The sequence below is a fragment of the Pongo pygmaeus genome, chromosome 15, assembly GCF_028885625.2.
Source record: "Pongo pygmaeus isolate AG05252 chromosome 15, NHGRI_mPonPyg2-v2.0_pri, whole genome shotgun sequence".
Classification (NCBI taxonomy): domain Eukaryota; kingdom Metazoa; phylum Chordata; class Mammalia; order Primates; family Hominidae; genus Pongo; species Pongo pygmaeus.
Window position 1 is genome coordinate 18751798 of NC_072388.2, and position 20583 is coordinate 18772380.

The following is a 20583-nucleotide window of genomic DNA, read 5'->3' on the forward strand; positions in this document are numbered from 1 at the left end:
CTTTTAAAACTCCCCAACTCTGGCGCCAACTTGGACAACATTGTTTTATGCACTCCTTTTTAGTTATCCCCACCTGCCCACCTCCCTTATTAGGTCGAAACATTTTAACTAAATTATCTGCTTCCCTGACTATTCCTGGGCTACAGCCACACCACATTGCCACCCTTTTCCCCAGTTCACATACTCCTTTTCCGTCTCCCTACCTTAATTCACAAGTATAGGATACCTCTGCTCCCTCCTTGGTGACCGATCATGCACCCCTTACCATCCCTTTAAAACCTAATCACCCTTACCCCTCTCAACGCCAGTATGCCATCGCACGACAGGCTTTGAGGGGACTAAAGCCTGTTATCACTTGCCTGTTGCAGCATGGCCTTTTAAAGCCTATAAACTCTCCTTACAATTCTCCCGTTTTACTTGTCCAAAAACTGGACAAGTCTTACAGGTTAGTTCAGTATCTGCGCCTTATCAACCAAATTGTTTTGCCTATCCACTCTGGGGTGCCCAACCCGTACACCCTTTTGTCCTCAATAACTTCCTCCACAACTCACTATTCTGTTCTTGATCTTAAAGATGCTTTTTTCACTATTCCCCTGCACCCCTCGTCCCAGCCTCTTTTTGCTTTTACCTGGACTGATCCTGACACCCATCAGCCTCAGCAACTTACCTGGGCTGTACTGCCACAAGACTTCAGGGACAGCCCCCATTACTTCAGTCAAGCCCTTTCTCATGATTTACTTTCTTTCTGTCCATCTGCTTCTCATCTTATTCAGTATTTTGATGACCCTCTACTTTATAGCCCCTCCTATGAATCTTCTCAACAGGACACCCTCCTGTTCCTCCAACATCTGTTCTCAAAAGCATATCGTGTATCCCCCTCCAAAGCCCAAATTTCTTCCTCATCTGTTACTTATCTCAGCATAATTCTTCATGAAAACACACGTGCTCTCCTTGCTGATTGTGTCCAGCTGATCTCTCAAACCCCATTCCTCACCACCAAAGAACTCCTTCCCTTCTTAGGCACTGTTGGATATTTCCAGCTCTGGATACTAGGCTTTGCTATCCTAACAAAACCACTTTACAAGCTCACAAAGGGCAACTTAACTGATCCCATAGACCCTAAGTCTTTTCCCCATTCTTCTTTTCACTCTCTCAAAAAGGCCCTGGAGACAGCTTCCACACTAGCACTCCCCGACTTGTCCCATTCTTTCTCCTTACACACTGCTGAAATACAAGGCTGTGCTGCTAGAGTCCTCACACAGGAGCCAGGCCCATGACCTGTTGCCTTTCTATCAAAACAACTTGACTTCACAATTCTGGGGTGGCCCTCATGTGTGCATGCAGTGGCAGCCACAGCTTTAATACTTCTGGAAGCCCTCAAAATCACAAGCTATGCTCCATTTACTCTCTACAGTTCCTATAACTTTCAAAATCTATTCTCTTCCTCACACTTGACACATATACTTTCTGTGCCCCGGCTCCTTCAACTGTACTCACTATTTGTTGAATCTCCCACAGTTACCATTGTTCCTAGTCCAGACCTTCAATCCAGCCTCTCGTCTTATTCCTGATACTACATCTGAGCCCCATGACTGTATCCCTCTAATCCACGTGGCATTCTCCCCTTTTCCCCATATTTTCCTCTTTCTTGTTCCCCACCCAGACCACACTTGGTTTATTGATGGTAGTTCTTCCAGGTCCAATCACCAATCACTGGCAAAGGCAGGCTATGCTATAGTGTCTTCCACATCTATCATTGAGGCTACCGGCCTGCCCCCTTCTGCTACCTCTCAACAAGCTGAACTCATTGCCTTAACTCAAGCCCTCATTCTTGCAAAGGAACTACGTGTCAATATCTATACCGATTCCAGGTATGCCTTCCACATCCTTCACCACCATGCTGTTATATGGGCAGAAAGAGGTTTCCTCACTACACAAGGGTCCTCCATCACTAATGCCTCCTTAACAAAAACTCTTCTTAAAGCTGCTCCACTTCCAAAAAAACTGAGGCCATCCACTGCAAAGGCCAACAAAGGGCATCAGATCCCATCGCTCAGGGCAATGCTTATGCTAATAAGGTAGCTAAACAAGCAGCTAGCGTTTCAACTTCTGTCCCTCATGGCCAGTTTTTCTCCTTCTCATCTTTTCACTTTACATTTCCAGTTTCGCCTTACACAGGGTCTCTTCTTCCACCTGTGGCTCCTCCACCTACATGTGTCTACCTGCTAATTAGACAGGCACATGTACACTAGTTTTCCTTATCCCCCAAAATCAATTTGCAAATGGGACCCAATAGCTTCCTTTTCCCCTCATGACACCAACACTTCACTACTATTTTGTTTTGTTTTTCTTATTATTAATATAAGAAGACAGGAATATGCCCTTGACTTACTCACTGCTGAAAAAGGAGGACTCTGTATATTTTTAAATGAAGAGTGTTGTTTCTACCTAAATCACTCTGGCCTAGTATATGACAACATAAAAAAAACTCAAGGATAGAGCCCAAAAACTCACCAACCAAGCAAATAATTATGCTGAACCCCCTTAGGCACTCTCTAATTGGATGTCCTGGGTCCTCCCAGTTTTTAGTCCTTTAATACATGCTTTTCTCTTTCTCTTATTTAGACCTTGTGTCTTCCATTCAGTTTCTTAATTCATACAAAACTGCATTCAGGCCATCATCAATCATTCTATATGACAAATGCTCCTTCTAACAACCCCACAATATCACCCTTTACCCCCAAATCTTTCTTCAGTTTAATCTCTCCCACTCTAGGTTTCCACACCGCCCCTAATCCTGCTTGAAGCAGCCCTGAGAAACATTGCACATTATCTCTCCATACCACCCCCCAAAATTTTCGCCGCCCCAACACTACCACTGTTTTGTTTTGTTTTTCTTATTAATATAAGAAGACAGGAAATGTCAGACCTCTGAGCCCAAGCCTGCACGTATACATCTAGATGGCCTGAAGCAACTGAAGAACCACAAAAGAAGTGAAAATAGTCAGTTCCTGCCTTAACTGATGACATTCCACCACTGTGATTTGTTCCTGCCCCACCTTAACTGATCAATTAACCTTGTGACATTCCTTCTCCTAGAAAATGAGTCTCAGAACCTCCCCACTGAGCACCTTGTAACCCCTGCCCCTGCCCACAAGAGAATAACCCACTTTGACTGTAATTTTCCACGACCTACCCAAATCTTATAAAACTGCCCCACCCCATCTCCCTTTGCTGACTCCTTTTTTGGACTCAGTCCACCTGCACCCAGGTGATTAAAAAGCTTTATTCCTCACACAAAGCCTGTTTGGTGGTCTCTTTACATGGACGCATGTGACAGGAACAAAGATATATGAAGATGCTAGCTGCTTAAGGAGGGAAGTGTGAGTGTGTGTGTGTGTGTGTGTGTGTGCATGTGTAAGGACAAAACTGACAAAACTGAAAACATCTGAATTACAGCAGATACAGAAAGAAATCTCACCTGAACTTCTCTCACCTGACTAAAGCAGAGCCTCCCAGAAAGCCCCCATCATTACCTCCCTCCAGAGGAGTCCTCATGTAATGGTAATAGGTCTTTTGCCTGATGTGCACAGCATGTCAATATGCCAAGACACTGGGTTGCAGCAGAGAAAGAGGTTTAATTGCAGGGCTGCCGAACCAAAAGATGGCAGGAAACCTCAAATCCATTTCCTCAAAGAGTCTGAGGCTGGAGCTTTTAAGGATTTGGAGTAGGTGGAAGTAAGAGATCACTAATTGGTTGAAGAATGCAGAGTGAAGTCATGGACAGAGAGATGAAAAAACAGTATTCTCATGCTGATCAGTTCATCTGTGGGGCTCTTTAAAGTTGGTGGTGTCAGCTGTTCTGCTGGAATTCAGGATCTGCATAAACAATTCTTAAACAAAAGCCTTATGATTCTAATGTCAAAGATCTTATCTATGGGAACAATGAGAATGCAAATTGTCAGTATGTAGTGTTCATGACTTTTGGTTACAAGGAAGTGGGTCAAAGTGTAGCCTGATTAACACTTACTTATAATTATATTTCTGTCCAGGATTCTTGCTAACCGTGTGAGGATGACTTCACCCAGACAGGAGATATTCCAAGAAAATTGTGTAAAACTTTATCCAAAGCTTCTATTTGCCTTTCCCAAAAGTCATTTGTTTTCCAGTAGAAGCCATTTCTCCCTCCTTCTTTTCCCCTATGAGTTGATAAATAAACTTTTATCTCTAGCTCTTCATCAAGCCTCTTCATCTGAATGCTTCCACAAGTTATGAATACAACTTGTTTTCTTTCCCCCTGCTAACCTGTCTATAGTTAATACACAGGCTCCCACCCACTGAACCAAAGTTGGTAGAGGGAAAGTTTTCCCTCCTAATAGCCTGTCTGTGTATAATTAGAGTGAGAAAGAAGGATGAGAAGATAATTCTGTCCTTGTCACCATCCAAGCAGTCATGGGAGTTGGGACCTGTGGTATAATAAAGAATAAATTTGAACTTAGTTCCTGGTTCCTGCCACAGAGCTTCTAAAACCCTTGGAATTTCCTGAGTGATAGTGTAACCAAACTGAGGGTCAGCTGATCACTGTTCACTGCTCAAAAGCAAGACTTGTGAGACAAGGGTTGGTGGAAGGAAAACCAGGCTTATTTAAGAGCCACCAACCTGAGGAGATGGTGGACTAGCGCCTCAAAGACTATTTCAAAATTTTAGGCTAGCTAAAGGGATTTTAAGAAGCAGGAGGCATGGAAACTATGAGCAGGAATGATGCAGGGTGCAGGTTTGCGTGTCTTATTCTGATGGCTATCTTCAGTAACGGATCACCTAGAGGTCTGGCTGGCATCACCATGACTGCAACTAAGCTTATGGATTAACCCCCCCTCAGTGATTTTTCTAAGAATATAGGATTCCACAATCTCAAATTCATGCCCGGTTTATTTCAAGATTAGCCCCTGGGTTTCTTAAGCAAGGATATGGCTAGATACTGAATAAAGCAAAGGGTGAGGCTATTCATTTTTGAAGCAGGCTGATTATACCAGTTACAAACTCCCCACCGCCAATTCCTATTTCATTTCTATGGGAGATCAGGTGTCAATTTCTTTCTAGCTACTTCCTGCTGAAAGGGGGCATCACTAGGGAGCTGGAGAATGGAATTTATTTACCTGTAGTTGGAAGTATTCATGCATTCCTCGACTTATGGAAGTGATTATTTACAGCATCACTGACCTGGGAGTTAGGAGTCTTTCCATTCAAGGGAAATGCTATCTTGCAATATCACACATATGGTGCAACAAGAGTATAACCCATAGAGAATATACCTATTCCTATAATCATAGCTGGAATTACTAGTAGTTTTTTCCACCAAGTAGGTCCTGATCCAAATCATGAAGATAACCACTGGTTTAGGGACATTGTGGGGTCAGACACAGCATTGATTTGTCTGTGCATGTCTTGAAGGGCTAAGGAGATGTTTTGCAAATTATCTAGGACATACATAAAACATTTAGCTTCAATTACGGCTCAAGGTCCCTCCCAGCAGCTGTGAGTACATCAAGGGCCATGTGTTTTTGCAAGACTACTTTTCTCATCATAGTCATTTCAGAGGTTACTAATGAGATGCCCTTAAATGTGTCTTTCAGCACTTGCTATAATTTGTAAGTGCCTCAATATGCCAGATGATGCTTTCTAAGCCTGCTTGGGGAAAAACAAGGGACAGGAGATGGTTGTACGAAGGGAAAACCAGCCTGGTCCATTGGTGTAACACATCTGGAAAGTGTGCAGGTGGCCTGATGGTTTTTGTTAATTAGCCCTGGACCTATGGGAGTCCTAACGTGCACTGCCCTATCCAACCATCAGGTAGACATGGCCGAAGATTAGTTTCACATAACTATTGAGTTCCACTGGGGACCAGCCACCAAATTTTGGGTCTGTGTACAATCAGTGGTAAACAAGTTTGTCTAATATAGCACTAAAGAATGTTCATATTGATGTAGAGGCATCCTATCCACATTTTTAGTAACATTCGGCCAATGATTCTAAGAGTGATTCCTTTGTTCCCAACATAAAGGGGCAATTTGGGTTAAGTGACTAATAGTGGAGATCATCCAGAGGTAATGGTCCCAAATTTGATAAAAACTCACTTACCATGTAATGGTTATTAGTAGCCAAAATCTTGGGGGCCATCTAGGAAAACTCCTTTAAGAGAGGGATTGCATACTCAGAGGTCCTTTGGATAGTCTGGTTATATGAAGAGTTTTCCAGAATCTGGGTTCTGAAGCGTTATATTAATGCCAGGCCATTTTTTTAAAATATTACCTTAAGGTATCAAAGTCCTGATTTTCCCATCAACAGTTTTTCATATAGGTTTGTAAATGTATCTAATCAGTCCCCTGCAGGGGTGATACTCACTAAAGTAGCCCAGAAGTGCTAGAGATGGGTAGCAATCCACATACCTAGCAAGTATCTTAGTGTAGACTATCTGCATAATGTCGTGCCCACTGTAGAAATAGACTAGTTTTAGCAGATGTCAAAAAAGTTTACTCATTATGATAAAGACTAACAGAAATTTCATCCTATAGTACAAAAAGATTTTTAAGCAGTAGCTTCAGTTCTCCAATTGGCTCACAAGTCCAACCAGGTTGATTGTCTGCTGTGTCAGGTTGGGGAAGGACGATTTTTACTGAAATGTGATGTATGCATGGTTTGACTCCAGCCAGCTTAACAGATGAATGAGTAGTTAATAAAACATCATAATGACCTGTCCACTTTTTGGCTGGCTATTGTTGGTCCAGTCCTTGTTTTTACCAAGATTTTAGCAGCACTTTATCGCTAGATGAAAAGGGTGAAGGGGCTTGTTTGTAAGACACATAAAACTGGAAAGAACAAAAAGAACAAACTTGTGCAGGGTTAGTGATTTATGTCTTAGTTGTTGTACATATTGTTTAATTCTTGATTAATTTATTAAGTCCAAGAGTGGCGTCCCTGGCCAAGAAGTTCAGAAGGGCCTCCCACACACAATTTCAAAAAGGCTTAATTTAAGCCCACTTCAGGGTGCTACCCCAATCCATAGCAGGGCAATAGGTAAATTCCTTTACCATTTTAAATCTGTTTACCGATAGAGTTTTGCCAGGGTTTTTGTTTTGTTTTGTTTTGTTTTTGTTTTTGTTTTTTAGCATGTGGATTATCTTTTCAGTCTTTCCAGTTGATTGTGGCCTCCAACAAGAGTGTCATTTCCATTTGATCTGTAATGCTTGGCTTATCCTTTGTGTGATCTCAGAAATAAAAGAAGGATTATTGTTGCTTGATATGGAGTAAGGAAGTCCAAATCAAGGAATGATTTCTTTTAGCAGAGCCTTAGCTACTTCTGCAGCTTTCTCAGACTTGTTCGGATAGGCTTCAATGTCTTGCTTGGGTAAGCTTCAACCTTTCCAGAAAATGTGTCTACAAACACTAGTAGGCATTTATAATTCCCAATGTTTTGGGCATCTAGGTGATATCAACCTGTCGGTCCTCGAATGGTCATATTCTTTTGTATTGTACCCTCCTCTGGGAAGAGTTGCATGCAGCTCTTGGATCATTTGGGGCACATAGATAACATGCTTATATAATCTTTTGAATGATCTTTTGAAGGTGTGGCCCTTTGAGATATGGCTACACCAGGTGAGCCAGTCCATCTCTGCCATAGAGTGTCCCCTCATGCAGGTGTTTTAGGACTGGGTATACCAGGGCCTCAGAGAGTAATATCCCATGAGTGTTAGCTTTGCATGAGGAACGAGGGTCTGTGTTGGTCAATGTCCACTCATGTGTGCATTCTTCATTTCATTCAGTGTAGTGGAGTTTAAATTCTGACAAGTCTAAATGGAGTATTAAGGTCCCAAGTAAATATGTTTCTTGAATGGCCTGCTTTGCAGCTTTATCAGCCACTTGATTCCCTTTGGTTATTAGGGAGTCATCCTTTTGGTGGCCTTGGCAGTGCATAATAGATAGCAACTTGAGCTGGCAGAACAACTGCCTCTAACAAAGCTAAAATTTCCAGCAGGCATTTAATGTCTTTATTTCTTGAGGTTAATAATCCCCTTTCTTTCTGAATGACCCCACGAGCATACACTACTAAGAAGGCATATTTGGAGTAGGTGTAAATGTTTACCCATTTCTCTTGAGACTGTTTTAAGGCCCTGATGAGAGCAATCCATTCAGCTTTTTGTGCTGAAGTACCAGCAGTGGAGACATAGGCTTCTACTACCTTGTCTAGGGTCGCTGGAGCATACCTGGCCTGGCGTTGTCCTCCTTCTGCGAAACTGCTTCAGTCAGTGTATAGCTCCCAGTCCAGAGTGGCCATCAGATGATCTGACAGATCTGGTCTGCTGGAATAGACTGCATCAAGAATTTCTAAACAATTATGCTCCAGTTCATAGTCGGACTCAGTGGCTGGGAGCAAGGTGGCAGGATTCAAGACTGTGGTGGTTTGCAGGAAACAATTTGGTTATCTAATAGGCTGGCTTGGTATTTGCCCATATGCCCCACTGTCAGCCAGTAACCTCCCTTTTGTTACAATAAGGTTAACACTTGATAAGGCACAAATGCAGTAATGGGCTGTCCTAGGGTGAATTTTTCTGCTTCCTGTAAGGTATCACAGGTAGCTGCCATGGCCTGAAGACAAGGTGGCCATCCTCTGGTAATCTGCTCCAGTTGTCTGGGAAAGTAGGCTACGGGTTGTGGGGAATTCCCATGTAGTTGAATTAGTATTTCCTGTCCTGTGCCCTGTTTTTCATGGATATAGAGTCTAAATAGCTTTCAAGAATTGGGCAGTCCTGATGCTGGAGCTGACACTAATTTTTTTTTTTTTTTTTGATGGTATCAAATGCCTGAAGGCATTCAGCCATCCAGTTTAGGGCTCCTGAATCTAATCCCTTTAGAGCCTTGTAGAGAGGTTTGACTATGAGTCCAAAATTAGGGATTCAGATTCAGCAGAAACCTGCCACACCTAAAACCCCCCACAGTGTCTTCTGTTCCCAGGGGCCTTTATTGCTGCTATCACCTGTTTCTGGTCAGACATCAAGCTCTGCTTTCCTTGTTTTTAGTCAGAACCCAAGATAGGTCACTTCTTGTTTACAAATCTGAGCTTTCTGAGGTGATATGTTATGTCCGTATTATATTAAATAGTTTAAGATTAAGATAGCGTTAGATAGGCACCTCTCATAGCCTTGGCTTGCGATTAACAAGTCATCCAAATATTTTAGCAGAACCCCATCATCTAGTTGAAAATCTCTGAAGCCCTTTGCCAATATTTTGCCAAAGATGGTAGGTGAATTTTTAAAACCTTAAGATAATACAGCCTAACAATATTGGAAGGTGTTTTTAGTTTCCAGGTCTTGCCACTCAAAGGTGAACAGCATCTGGTCCCTCTCTTCAATCAGGATGCAAAAGAAAAAAAAGTATCCTTTAAGTCTAATACCAAAAACTACCCATAGTGCCCTGGTATATCAGTCAGTAAGGTGTAAAGGATGGGCATAGTCGGGTGAATGTCTTGGACAATGTCATTAATGGTTCCCAAATCTTGTACAAATCAATATTCATTTGAGTGTGGGTTTTTAACAGGCAGGATAGGGGCATTGTATGGAGATCTGTAAGGACCTATTTGTCCATTTTTTAGAAACTTCTGTAATATAGGTTGTATCCCCTCTAAAGCCTCTCTTTTTAGAGGGCACTGTGTTTGGGGAATACCTTAGCCCCTTCATTTATTTCTGTGCACACAGGCTGTGTATTTTTTAGCTCTACCTGTGGTCCCATCTGCCCTCATGACTACTTACTTGCTCACAGATTGCTGGCAGGAGGCATTCTTTTTCTTCCTAGGGGTCTGTGAGCAGCATCTGCAGCTGCAAAGCTTGCTCTGGCAGGACCTGCAGATGAAGTTGTTGTTTTTCTGGAGAAAAAGTCACATGGCAATTTAGTTTACAAAGCAAATCTCACTCCAGCAAAGGAATTGGGTATTCCAGCATATAGAGGAAACTGTGTCTCAGCTCCAGATCTCTGTGTCCAGCAGTCTGCAGACTCTCCAGAGTCTGGAGAAAGGCTTTTTGCTGCATCTTGCCAGTGACAACCATCACAGGCACTGTTTTCCTAGTACTTTCAGTTTCTTTATTGTTTCTGACTGAATAAGTCACACTTGTATTGATTAAAAAGTCAATCAATTTGTTCCCCATTGTCAATCATACCTGAGGTTCCTGTGAGGAAATTAGAACCTGCTCCAAAAGATTTGGTCCTCCTTCACTATCTGAGCTACAGTCCTGCTTTACCATCGGGTGGTATGTTTTTTCTCTGTCACTGTGTCTTCCTTCTTCTGGTTTCCCTGTCTTTTCTTTAATTTGGGGCACTCAGATTTCCAATGACCTTCCTCCTTGCAGGGGGCAGACTGATCATTATCTAGAGTTTTGTTCTGGCCACCTCCCCGTGCCTGGTTTTTCCTTTTCAGAAATACATTCTTCCCACTGATTCCAAGTGTATCATGGCTTGCTTTAGCTTTTTGGCCTTCCTGGCATTATATACTCTGAAGGCAATGTCCACCAGTTGAGAAAGGTTTATTCCAAATACCCCCTCCAGTTTCTGCAGTTTTCATTTAATATTGGATGAAAGTCATGTTTACCATTCTCATATTCTCAGGAGCTTCTGGATCATAGTCCATATACTTGTGGTAAGCCTGGTAAATGCACTGCAGAAATTCACAGGGGTTCTCATCTGCCTTTGGGAGCACTGCCTTGGCTTTATTGAAGCTCTTTTGCATTCCTCTCTTTAACCCAGCCGACACATACTTTTTATAATGACTCAACACAGCCATTCCTCCATTGTTGGGGTCCCAAGTAAAATCTGCAAGTGGAGCAGCCATTTCTATTCCTTCCCCATCCTGGGGAGAGGAGTTAACACCTTGGCCCCTCTGGGCCCTGGGCTACATTTGGTGATCCTGCGAGGGCTGGTGCCCCCAGTACCACATGGGAGGGGAAATTTAAGATATTTATGAGGCCCATATCATCAATATCCTCTTCCTTTTGGGTCTTACTGTCTATCTGGAAAGAGAAATCTCTTTTTCCCTTTTCTCCACATCTTTCACATAGACCCCTCATGTGCTGAGTCTTTGTTATGTAATAAATGCTTGAACACATGGAATCTCATTTCATTTCCCAGATCTCAGGCAAAATAACTCCAACTGTAATAAGGTGTACTGTTTAAATCACTGTTCAGTAGCCACCATTTTTCAGATTCCAACACATACATAGGCCAAACAGTGTTACAATGAAAAAAAATCATTATCTTTTTTGTTGAGTTCATAGCTATAAGCTTTCCAATAAGCCAATATACAGCCCAATGGCCACTTAGATGGAATGGAAGTCAAGTTGCCTATTCTCAGGGGAGAGATCAAAAGAACACAAACACAGATCAAAACAGAGTACTCCTGAACCAATTCCTGTAGAAGGAGACTGGGAATTTAATAAATCTTAGACTAACTGATACTGCAAAAGACCTATGTCAGGTCCAAATAGCACAAAGCCCAAATGGCAGAGACAGAGGATTTCTAGCAGGTAAACTGGTTTGACTTACCCAGTCTTGAATCCTGTCAACTTCCTCAACTATCATTTTCCTTACACTAATAAAGCATTGCAGGCAGCTGATGCCACAGAGAGGGAAGGAGGGAAAAGATGTTCTTGGCAGCTGTTGGGACATCCCTAGAATCCCAGCTGGGGGGTCAGCTAGCCACGAGCAGCTGATACTCATGAGAAGTTGTTGCTCTGCCTAGTAGCATGAATGAGTAAGCCCTGGCATGATGCCACAGCCAATTGCTCCATCCATTGGAAACCAGGCAGGCTAGACCTGTAGAGACATATAGCCCCACGCTGGGTGATAAAAAATGTAACCAAATTGTTGGAAGTAAGTGCTCAGTGCCGCAGAGTGAAAATAGCACTCAGGCAAAAATTTTCTCAGCAAAGCAATTTACTTCTATAGAAGGGTGCATCTCTCAGATGGAGCAATGGTGAGAGCACACCAGACAAGGGAGGAGAAGGGCGTCTTATTCCTAATGCAGCTAGTCCCTACTGCTGTGTCTTTCCCCTATTGGCTAGGGTTGGACCACACAGTCTAAGCTAATTCCGGTTGGAAATTTTAAAGAGAGCGAGTGTATGAGCTGGAGTGGCGGGGTGAGTAGTTTCAGCAGGAAGGACAGTTACAGAACAGGTGAGTAAGGATGCCTAAGGACAGAACAGGTGATAGAGGCTAGGAGGGGGTTGTTTACTGAAACTAGAGGCAAGGGGGCGTAAAGAACAAGGAAGTTAAACTTTAAAATGGAGAACAAAGAACAGGGAAGCTGAACATACTGAAGTATTGGTTCTTTGAAGAGGAACTCAGAACTCATTGTACGTAATGATTTTTTCTCCCTCTTGAATTTTTTTTTTTTTTTTTTTTGAGATGGAGTCTTGCTCTGTCACCTAGGCTGGAGTGCAGTGGCGCAGTCTTGGCTCACTGCAAGCTCTGCCTCCTGGGTTCACACCATTCTCCTGCCTCAGCCTCCTGAGTAGCTGGGATTACAGGCACCCGCCACCACGCCCGGCTAATTTTTTTGTATTTTTTAGTAGACACAGAGTTTCACTCAGGATGGTCTCAATCTCCTGACCTCATGATCTGCCTGCCTCGGCCTCCCAAAGTGCTGGAATTACAGGCATGAGCCACCACGCCCAGCCACCCTCTTGAATTTTAAAGGAAGTTAACAGGCTAAACTCTGAAGAGGAATTTACTGTATCCTACAATCGCCCCCCTTTCAATTTTCATAGGCCTTCCTCTTCAAACCTTTTTAACATGTCTTGGCTTTGCTGCTTGACTTGATCCTCTAAAACAAAAAAGCTTTTCTGAATAAGGTGGAGGAAAGTTAAGGGAGGTTTTAGTAGGTGCTCTTTCTATAAGTCTTTGCACTACCCCACGGATGCACGGTATGACACAATACCCAATGAGAATGAGTACACCTATTACGGCTGCAAGAGAAGTAAGAATTGAGGCTATGATCTTTTCCATCTACTGAACCACCTTTCTAGCCATCCTGAGAAAGGGTTATTGACTCCAGAATTTTTAGCTAATTCATTGGATAAAGCGGTAAGTCCTTGTAAGACCCTTGTTATGCTCCCAGTGGGGGCAGTGTTGTTTGGGATAAAGGTACAGCCCTGAGTTTTGATCATAACACCAACACTGCCTTTTCCAGCTAATATCATATCTAGGGCCATTCTGTTTTCCCAGGCCATCTGGCTAGTGGGCCCCAATTGTTCTGCTATCCCTTTGACAGCATCCCTGGTGTAATTAATAAACCACTGCTAATTATAATAGATGTAATTTATCCAATCTATGTTTTTATTAATTGTCACCCACAAAATTCTGCAGCTATTTAATCTTGACTCAAATCCTGCAGCTATTTAATCTTGATCTGTAAATTTATCTGGTACTCCTCATGGGACTCCAATTGCATCTAAATAAACGTGGGAGTTGAAAGACCCATAAGGAGCTTCCCTTGTTTTATGATGTTGTATTTTTCCTCTCTCTGGTTGATGAAATGCTGAGGTGAAAGGGATAGCCAATTAAACTAGAGCACAAGTGCTGCTCCAGTTACTTGGCAGAGTACAGTATAGGTCCACCACAATACCACCATACATATGCTTGGGGATGAACAAGGGCTGACTGATTGGTAAGCTCTTGGAAAGTCTTAAGCTCACTGCATCCTTTTAGGTCTCCAAGGGATGCTAAGTTTCCTCCCTGTAGCGAGAGATACAAGTGAACTTAGTGTCAGGAGACAGAAGCTGGATGGAACTTGGGGGCTGATCTGCAGGGTATTGAACTTCAGGATATAGCAGAGAGAGCTTGACACGACTTTTTACCCCAGGCTGTGTAATCCTGGAAAAAAGCAACCATATAGCCCATGCCTAGTAGACTAAAGGACTATCCTAATGGAAAGGGGACAATCTGGGCCTCTAGTCTGCCGCGTGCACAAGCATAACAAGTGGTTTTGTTTAAAGTGTGGATGGAATGTTTTATCCATTCCAACCAGGCATTAGCATCTTGATATTCTGTCTCAATTGCCAACGTTTGTTTTAGGTCTTTAACTTCTATAATAACTACCTTGGTCTTGTCATTAGATGGAGGAGGAACAACAGTTTTGTTGTGAGAGCTTTTGGAAGAAGGCTTAAGGGAAGGTGTAGGCGGCGGAGGATCAATGAAGTGTATTTCAAAGGATCTGATAGGGTCTGTTCCTGAAACCTCAGCCCCCACACCATAAAACCGGCTTAAAGAAGGGAACCGGCTTAGAGAAGGGGAAGAGGCTTTGAGGGTTTGAGATAATAACCTGTATTGGATTGCACTGGTTCAGCTGACAGCTAGATGAAGCTGTTCCTTTAGTAAAATGAATGTATGACTTTAGGAAATTACAACCACTGGTTGGGGCATCCCATCCTTGCTCTTTAGTGGTCCACAGAATGTTGGACCAACTGCGGCATAAAAGCTCTGTCTTGCAGGGGCAAGACTCCCAGCTGATACTGGGGTCTTCACTGAAATATCTCCGGACTAAATGATCCCCATTCACTAACGTCCAGTCTGAGGAGAGCCAGGAAGGACAGAAGTAATTTTCTGAAGTGGAGAGCTGTCTTTAACTTGACAAGTCTCCACAAGGTATAACAAGGCAAGCATCAAATGTAACAGTTTGAGGCGAAATTGACTTTGTTACATTAATAATGAGGTGGTCAGCAATAGAGTGAGGAAAGAAGAAGGAGTAATAAGAGAGTTAAATTTTTCTTAGCTTGGCCGGGCGCAGTGGCTCACGCCCGTAATCCCAGCACTTAGGGAGGTCGAGGCGGGTGGATCATTTGAGGTCAGGAGTTCAAGACCAGCCTGGCCAACATAGTGAAACCCCGTCTCTACTAAAAATACAAAAATTGTACAGGCGTGGTGGTACACGCCTGTAATCCCAGCTACTCGGAAGGCTGAGGCAAGATAATTGCTTGAACCCCGGAGGTGGAGGTTGCAGTGAGTGAGGATCACACCAGTGCACTCCAGCCTGGGCAACAGAGCAAGACTCTGTCTCAAAAAAAAAAAATTTTCTTAGCTTTAGTTTGGTAGGGTTTTCCCCTGGGACTATGGCCCACGACTCTGGAGGGGGCAGCACTTTCTTGACTTGGGTGTGATAGGTCCGTCCTTTTTCTGCTGTCTGGACTTCGGTTTCAGTAGTTAGGAGCACTGGGTAAGGTCCTTCCCAGGCCAGTTCGAGCTTTTCCTCCTTCTAGTTTTTGATGAGGACGTGATCTCCAGGCTGATGTTGATGTACTGGGAACTCCAGGGATGGTGCCTGTGCTAAAAGACCTTTAGTTCTAAGGAAAGAGAAAGTGGAAGATAAACCAAGTATATAATGTCTGAGAAACTGATCTTTTGTTTCGAAGATGGAAATGTCAGCAGTGGAGTGTAAATACGGCAACCCATATAGCATCTCATATAGGGATAGGCCAACATCTTTTTGAGGGGTGGTTCAGATTCCTAACAAGGCAATGGGAAGGCATTTAGTCCGTGGCAACTGAGTCTCTAAGACTAGTTTGGTTAAGTGACTCTTCAGGGTTTGATTTATTCTTTCTACTCTTCCCGATGAAGGTGGGTGCCAAGGAGTATGGTATTTCCACGTTATGTCTAGTGCTTGGGCTAATTTCTTAATGATATGTGCAGTGAAATGAGTTCCATTATTTGAATTAATATTTTCAATTTATTTGCCCAGATCCATTGGAGGAACCACCATCTATGACAGCTATAGTCCTATGAAATGTATTTTTGAAGTAATAAGACTTGAAAGCCAAAATTACTCCTTGATCCATGGGCTGCAGAACTGCAGAATGGATGTTGTGTGAGCAGGCATGGAAACTATGGAAACTAATACCTTTGAACATCTCCATCAGAGGCCTTAGGTAACCAGGTGCATTGCCAATCAGCAGTAGTATTTTGAAAGGAATCTTTTTTTCTGAGCAGGTCTCAATAATGAGCTTAAAATATTCAGTAAAACATGATGTAAACAGATGTGCTGTCATTCAGGCTTTGTTGTTCCATTTATAGAGACAGGCAAAGTAGATGCAGCATAATTCCTAAGCGCCTTAGGATTTTCAAATGATACATGAGCACTGGCTTCAACCTGAAGTCTCCAGTGGCAGGTGCCCCCTGACAAGAGAGTTGGCCTGTCCTCTGAAGCTCTGAAGCCAGGCACTGACTCCTCCTCTCTAGCTATGGGAGTCCCAGATGGCACCTTCTTCCAGTATAAAGCTGTCTCATCTCCACTGAAAATCTGTTGTTTAGTGTGGCCACTTTTATCAACGATCTTATCTAGAGCTTCTGGAGAACTTGCTGCAGCTTCTGCTCAGCACTTGCTGCTTCATCCTGCACTTTTATGTTATGGAGACAGCTTCTTTCCTTAAACCTCGTGAACCAACCTGTGTTGGCTTACAACTTTTCTTCTGTAACTTCCTCACCTCTCTCAGCTTTCACAGAATTGAAGGGCCTGATCTGGATTTGACTTTGGCATAAGGGAATGTTGTGGCTGGTTTGGTCTATCCGAACCACTGAAATTTTCCCCATATCAACAACAGTAAGGTTGTTCTGCTTTCTTATCACTCGTGTGTTCACTAGAGCAGAACTTTTAATCTCCAAGAACTTTCCCTTTGCATTCGCAACTTGACTAACTGGCTCAACAGCCTTTGGCCTATCCTGGCTTTTGACACGCCTTCCTCACTAAGCTTAATCATTTTCAGGTTTTTAAAGTAAGAGACATGTGACTCTTCCTTTCACTTGAACACATAGAGGTCATTGTAGGGTTACTAAATGGCTCAGGGAATAGGGAGGCCTAAAGACAGGAAGATGAGGAAGCCTCCAATCAGTGGAGCAGTCAGAACACACACATTTATCAATCAAGTTTGCCTTCTTCAGTTTGTGGCATCCCAAAATAATTACAATAGTAACATCAAAGATCACTGACCACAAATCACTGTCAGATATAGTCACGGAAAAAGTTTGAAATATTCTAACAATTACCAAAATGTGACACACAGAAGCACTAAATGCTGTTGAAAAAATGGCGCTGACAGATTTGCTCGATGCAGGGTTGCCATAAGCCTTCAACTTGTAAAAAACACACTATCTGCGAAGTGCAATAAAATGTTTCAAAGGTATCACAACTTCTTAGTCTGGAAATCTGAACAATATTTTACTTTTTCACAGTGAGCATGTATTCATGTGGAACTTATATAACTAAAAAAGTAAAGTTGTATTTGAATGCATGTGGGCTACAAGTAAAAAGGAACATGAAATAACAGTTTTATAAAGCGGAAAGATTTATGGGTCTAACTCTGTGTCATATTTAGGTTTTCTAATAAATGGGTATAGAAACAGAAGGAGAGACAGAGTTAGATAAAAGGTGTAGACTGTAGGCTTTGCTGCTTCGAGAACTTGGTGCTGATTAGAGGTGTGATTGCATTCATGGTATTAGGGATGAGTGTCACGAACTGCTGCGTGTTCTGCTGGTGAGCTTCACTGCAATACTGCACTAACCAGTGAGAGTAAGCCTGCAGCGCAGCCAGGGACTGAGCATGTACATCAATGAGATCAAGTTTCAATACTGACGGCACATCAGTTTCAATGTTGCACAATTTTTTTTTTTTTTTTTTTTTTGAGACGGAGTCTTGCTCTCTTGCCCAGGCTGGAGTGCAGTGGCACGTTCTCAGCTCACTGCAACCTCTCCCTCCCTGGTTGAAGTGATTCTCCTGCCTCAGCCTCCCAAATAGCTGGGACTACAGGCACGTGCCACCACGCCCGGCTAATTTTTTGTATTTTTAGTAGAGACAGGGTTTCACCATGTCTAGACCGAGCCAGGATGGTCTCGGTCTCCTGACCTTGTGATCCACCCACCTCGGCCTCCCAAAGTGCTGGGATTATAGGCGTGACCCACCACACCCGGCTCAATGTTGTACAACTTTATCTGAGATCCGTACAGAGTGACTTTGACCAACCTCTCCACGACTGTGAGGGCATCATTGAACCATGCAGCAAACACATCCCCAGTAAAGTACCCGGCCAGGTGGTCCATGGCCTGCAGCAGGGAGCTCAAGTCTCTCAGGGAGCAGTGCAGCCACCAGCAGTCAGCAGTCGTTCTCCGCCATGATGTTCAACCTGTGTCCTGACCCTGAAGTAACTATAAATTGCTGTAATCCCAAATAAACTTCTAAATTGCCCTGAAGAACTGGGAACAGTGTGGACAAGGTGTGCGTGGGCAGGAGCTCCATCACTTTGGCCACCACCTCCAAGCTCTGCCGTAAGTACCGCTGTCACTCTATCTGCTGATCGTCATCCAGAGTCTCGTCATCCAACTCCTCCAGCTGGCCTGGTTGTATCTGAACTGGATTCGATTCAATACCTCTGTGTGGAGGAGCACCAGGGCATCTTCGTACCTATTGAGAACTGCTTCCTTGTCTCCAAGACGACTTTTAATTTTATTTGTCAGATAGTCCAGAAAGAGCATCCAGATATCCAAACAAGAGAATTAACCATAGTCCAGAAAGAGCATCCAGATATCCAAACAAGAGAATTAACCTTTATGAGTAGGCTGATGAAATGTGTACTTGAACAAAAGTGTCAAAAACTCCACCACCGGGAACTGGGAGTAAGACTCGATTCTTCTTAGGTGAACACTCACAAAGCCGAAGAAAGTTGGTAAACTCGATATAGCTCTCATCGAGCTCTTCTAGCCTGCTCTTCACTGTGTGGGCATTGTTATCCTTGGTGATTTTCTGCAGGAGGTAGAAAGTCTGCTGGAACATAAGCAGTAAATACTCCTTGAATTCCATAGGCACACAGTTCTTGGACATGAGTTCTTTGATGCAGGACATGGCCAGGACTCCCAGCCGGCTCCACTCCTGAACCCAGACACAGTTCTGGCTGCTGCCATTAACTGGCAACATCTTTCTGGCCCGGATGTCACAGCCAAATCACACAAAGTGGAAGATGGTGGTAAGGAGGGATGGGGTGCTGCTGGCAGACAGAGGAATCCAACTGAAGAGATGGGCCAGGCACTCCAAGGCCAAGGAACAGATATACTCACTCACCACATCAAGGATGGGAATTGGCTGATTCAACAGTTTGGCTGAACTAGGACTCTGCAACAGGTTACTCAGTAAGTCACCACTTTCTCCTGAGGTCGGGGAGGGTGGTGGAGTGGCAGCAGTAACACTGTGTTTGTCCCAGACAGTCTCCAAGATACCTGTCAGTAGCCCAAGCACAGTCTGCACCTGGTCCAGTAGCAGCTTCCCAACTCCTCCTTCCAAGCCACGCTGAGGTCCGCACGGGGACAAGCCAGCTCCTCTGAAGTTGTCTTCAACATGATCAGCCCAAGGGGGGTTGTCACAGGGGATTGGTTCAACTGCAAAATGTTAGTAAAAACGTCATGGTAGAACATGGGCCAATCCTGACGTCCAATATCAACAATAACTTTGCAGAGCTTGTTCCCGATAAAGTAAGGTAAGGTTTTATGGTGAGCCAAAAGGAATTTGGGCAGTCAGCTGTGGATTTCCATCTCATCCTGAGATGGGACCCCAAGCCACATTTTATTGATCAGATTCTCAAAAATTGTTAAATTGTACATCATTACATAGCCATTCCTAGTGCTGTAGAGAAAGTACAAGAAGAATCTCCAGGCTCCTATTTGGGGGGCAAAGTTATTAAGAAGCTCCTCTATCTCACGTTTTCTTTCATTGGTCGTACCATCGTGAAAAAGTTCTGTCATCAGACTTTCCAATGCCCTGAGAGAGGCTTCTTCAGATGCCATGCTGATCGGGGAGGGGGCGGCTCAGATGAGCTGGTTCTCGGGCTTTGGACACGTCCCACTCGCACAGTTCAGGTCACGGTCCCGGCAGACTAGGGAAGTCCCCCACCCATGCAAAGACAACCCCTTCCCCACCGGGCCCCAAGGGGATCCTCTAAAAAGGTCAGGGCTGCCTGGGTCGCCTCATCAGGGGCCCCCGAGACAATTCATCTAGACCCACCCGCCCCCCACAAGGAAACTGAAAAAGCAGGAAATGGGGTTCGGATGCTGGCGAGGAGGTCAGCAGCTCGGGATCCCCGCCCGGCCCAAACCCCCCGCGGGAGAGGCTGCGGGTGCAGGCAGGGGCTCCCCGGCCTCCGCCGGCAGAGGTGGTGGCGGGCTCTGCCCCGAGGCTAAAGGGGCGGAGGCTGACAGGGCCTTGGCTGCGCACCCGGGGCAGCCAGCTCAGGGGAGAGGCCCAGGGGCCCAGGCTGTCCTCTCCGCCTCAGCCCACACGGCGGCTGCCACAGCCCCCTAGAGCATCCCTGAGCGCGCCCGCCCTGGAGCCCCTTTCTGGTACATCACGGCCGCCCGCCACCACGGCATCTTTTAAATCTGCGGAACAAAGCTGGAGGCATCATGCTACCTGACTTCAAACTATACTACAAGGCTACAGTAACCAAAACAGCATGGTACTGGTACCAAAACAGAAATATAGATCAATGGAACAGAACAGAGCCCTCAGA

General features: G+C 44.1%; 1 pseudogene; it reads right to left on the bottom strand.

Moving 5' to 3' along the window:
• Positions 1-17447: 17447 nt before the first annotated feature.
• Positions 17448-19887, bottom strand: LOC129013215 (exportin-6-like; annotated as a pseudogene).
• Positions 19888-20583: the final 696 nt, after the last annotated feature.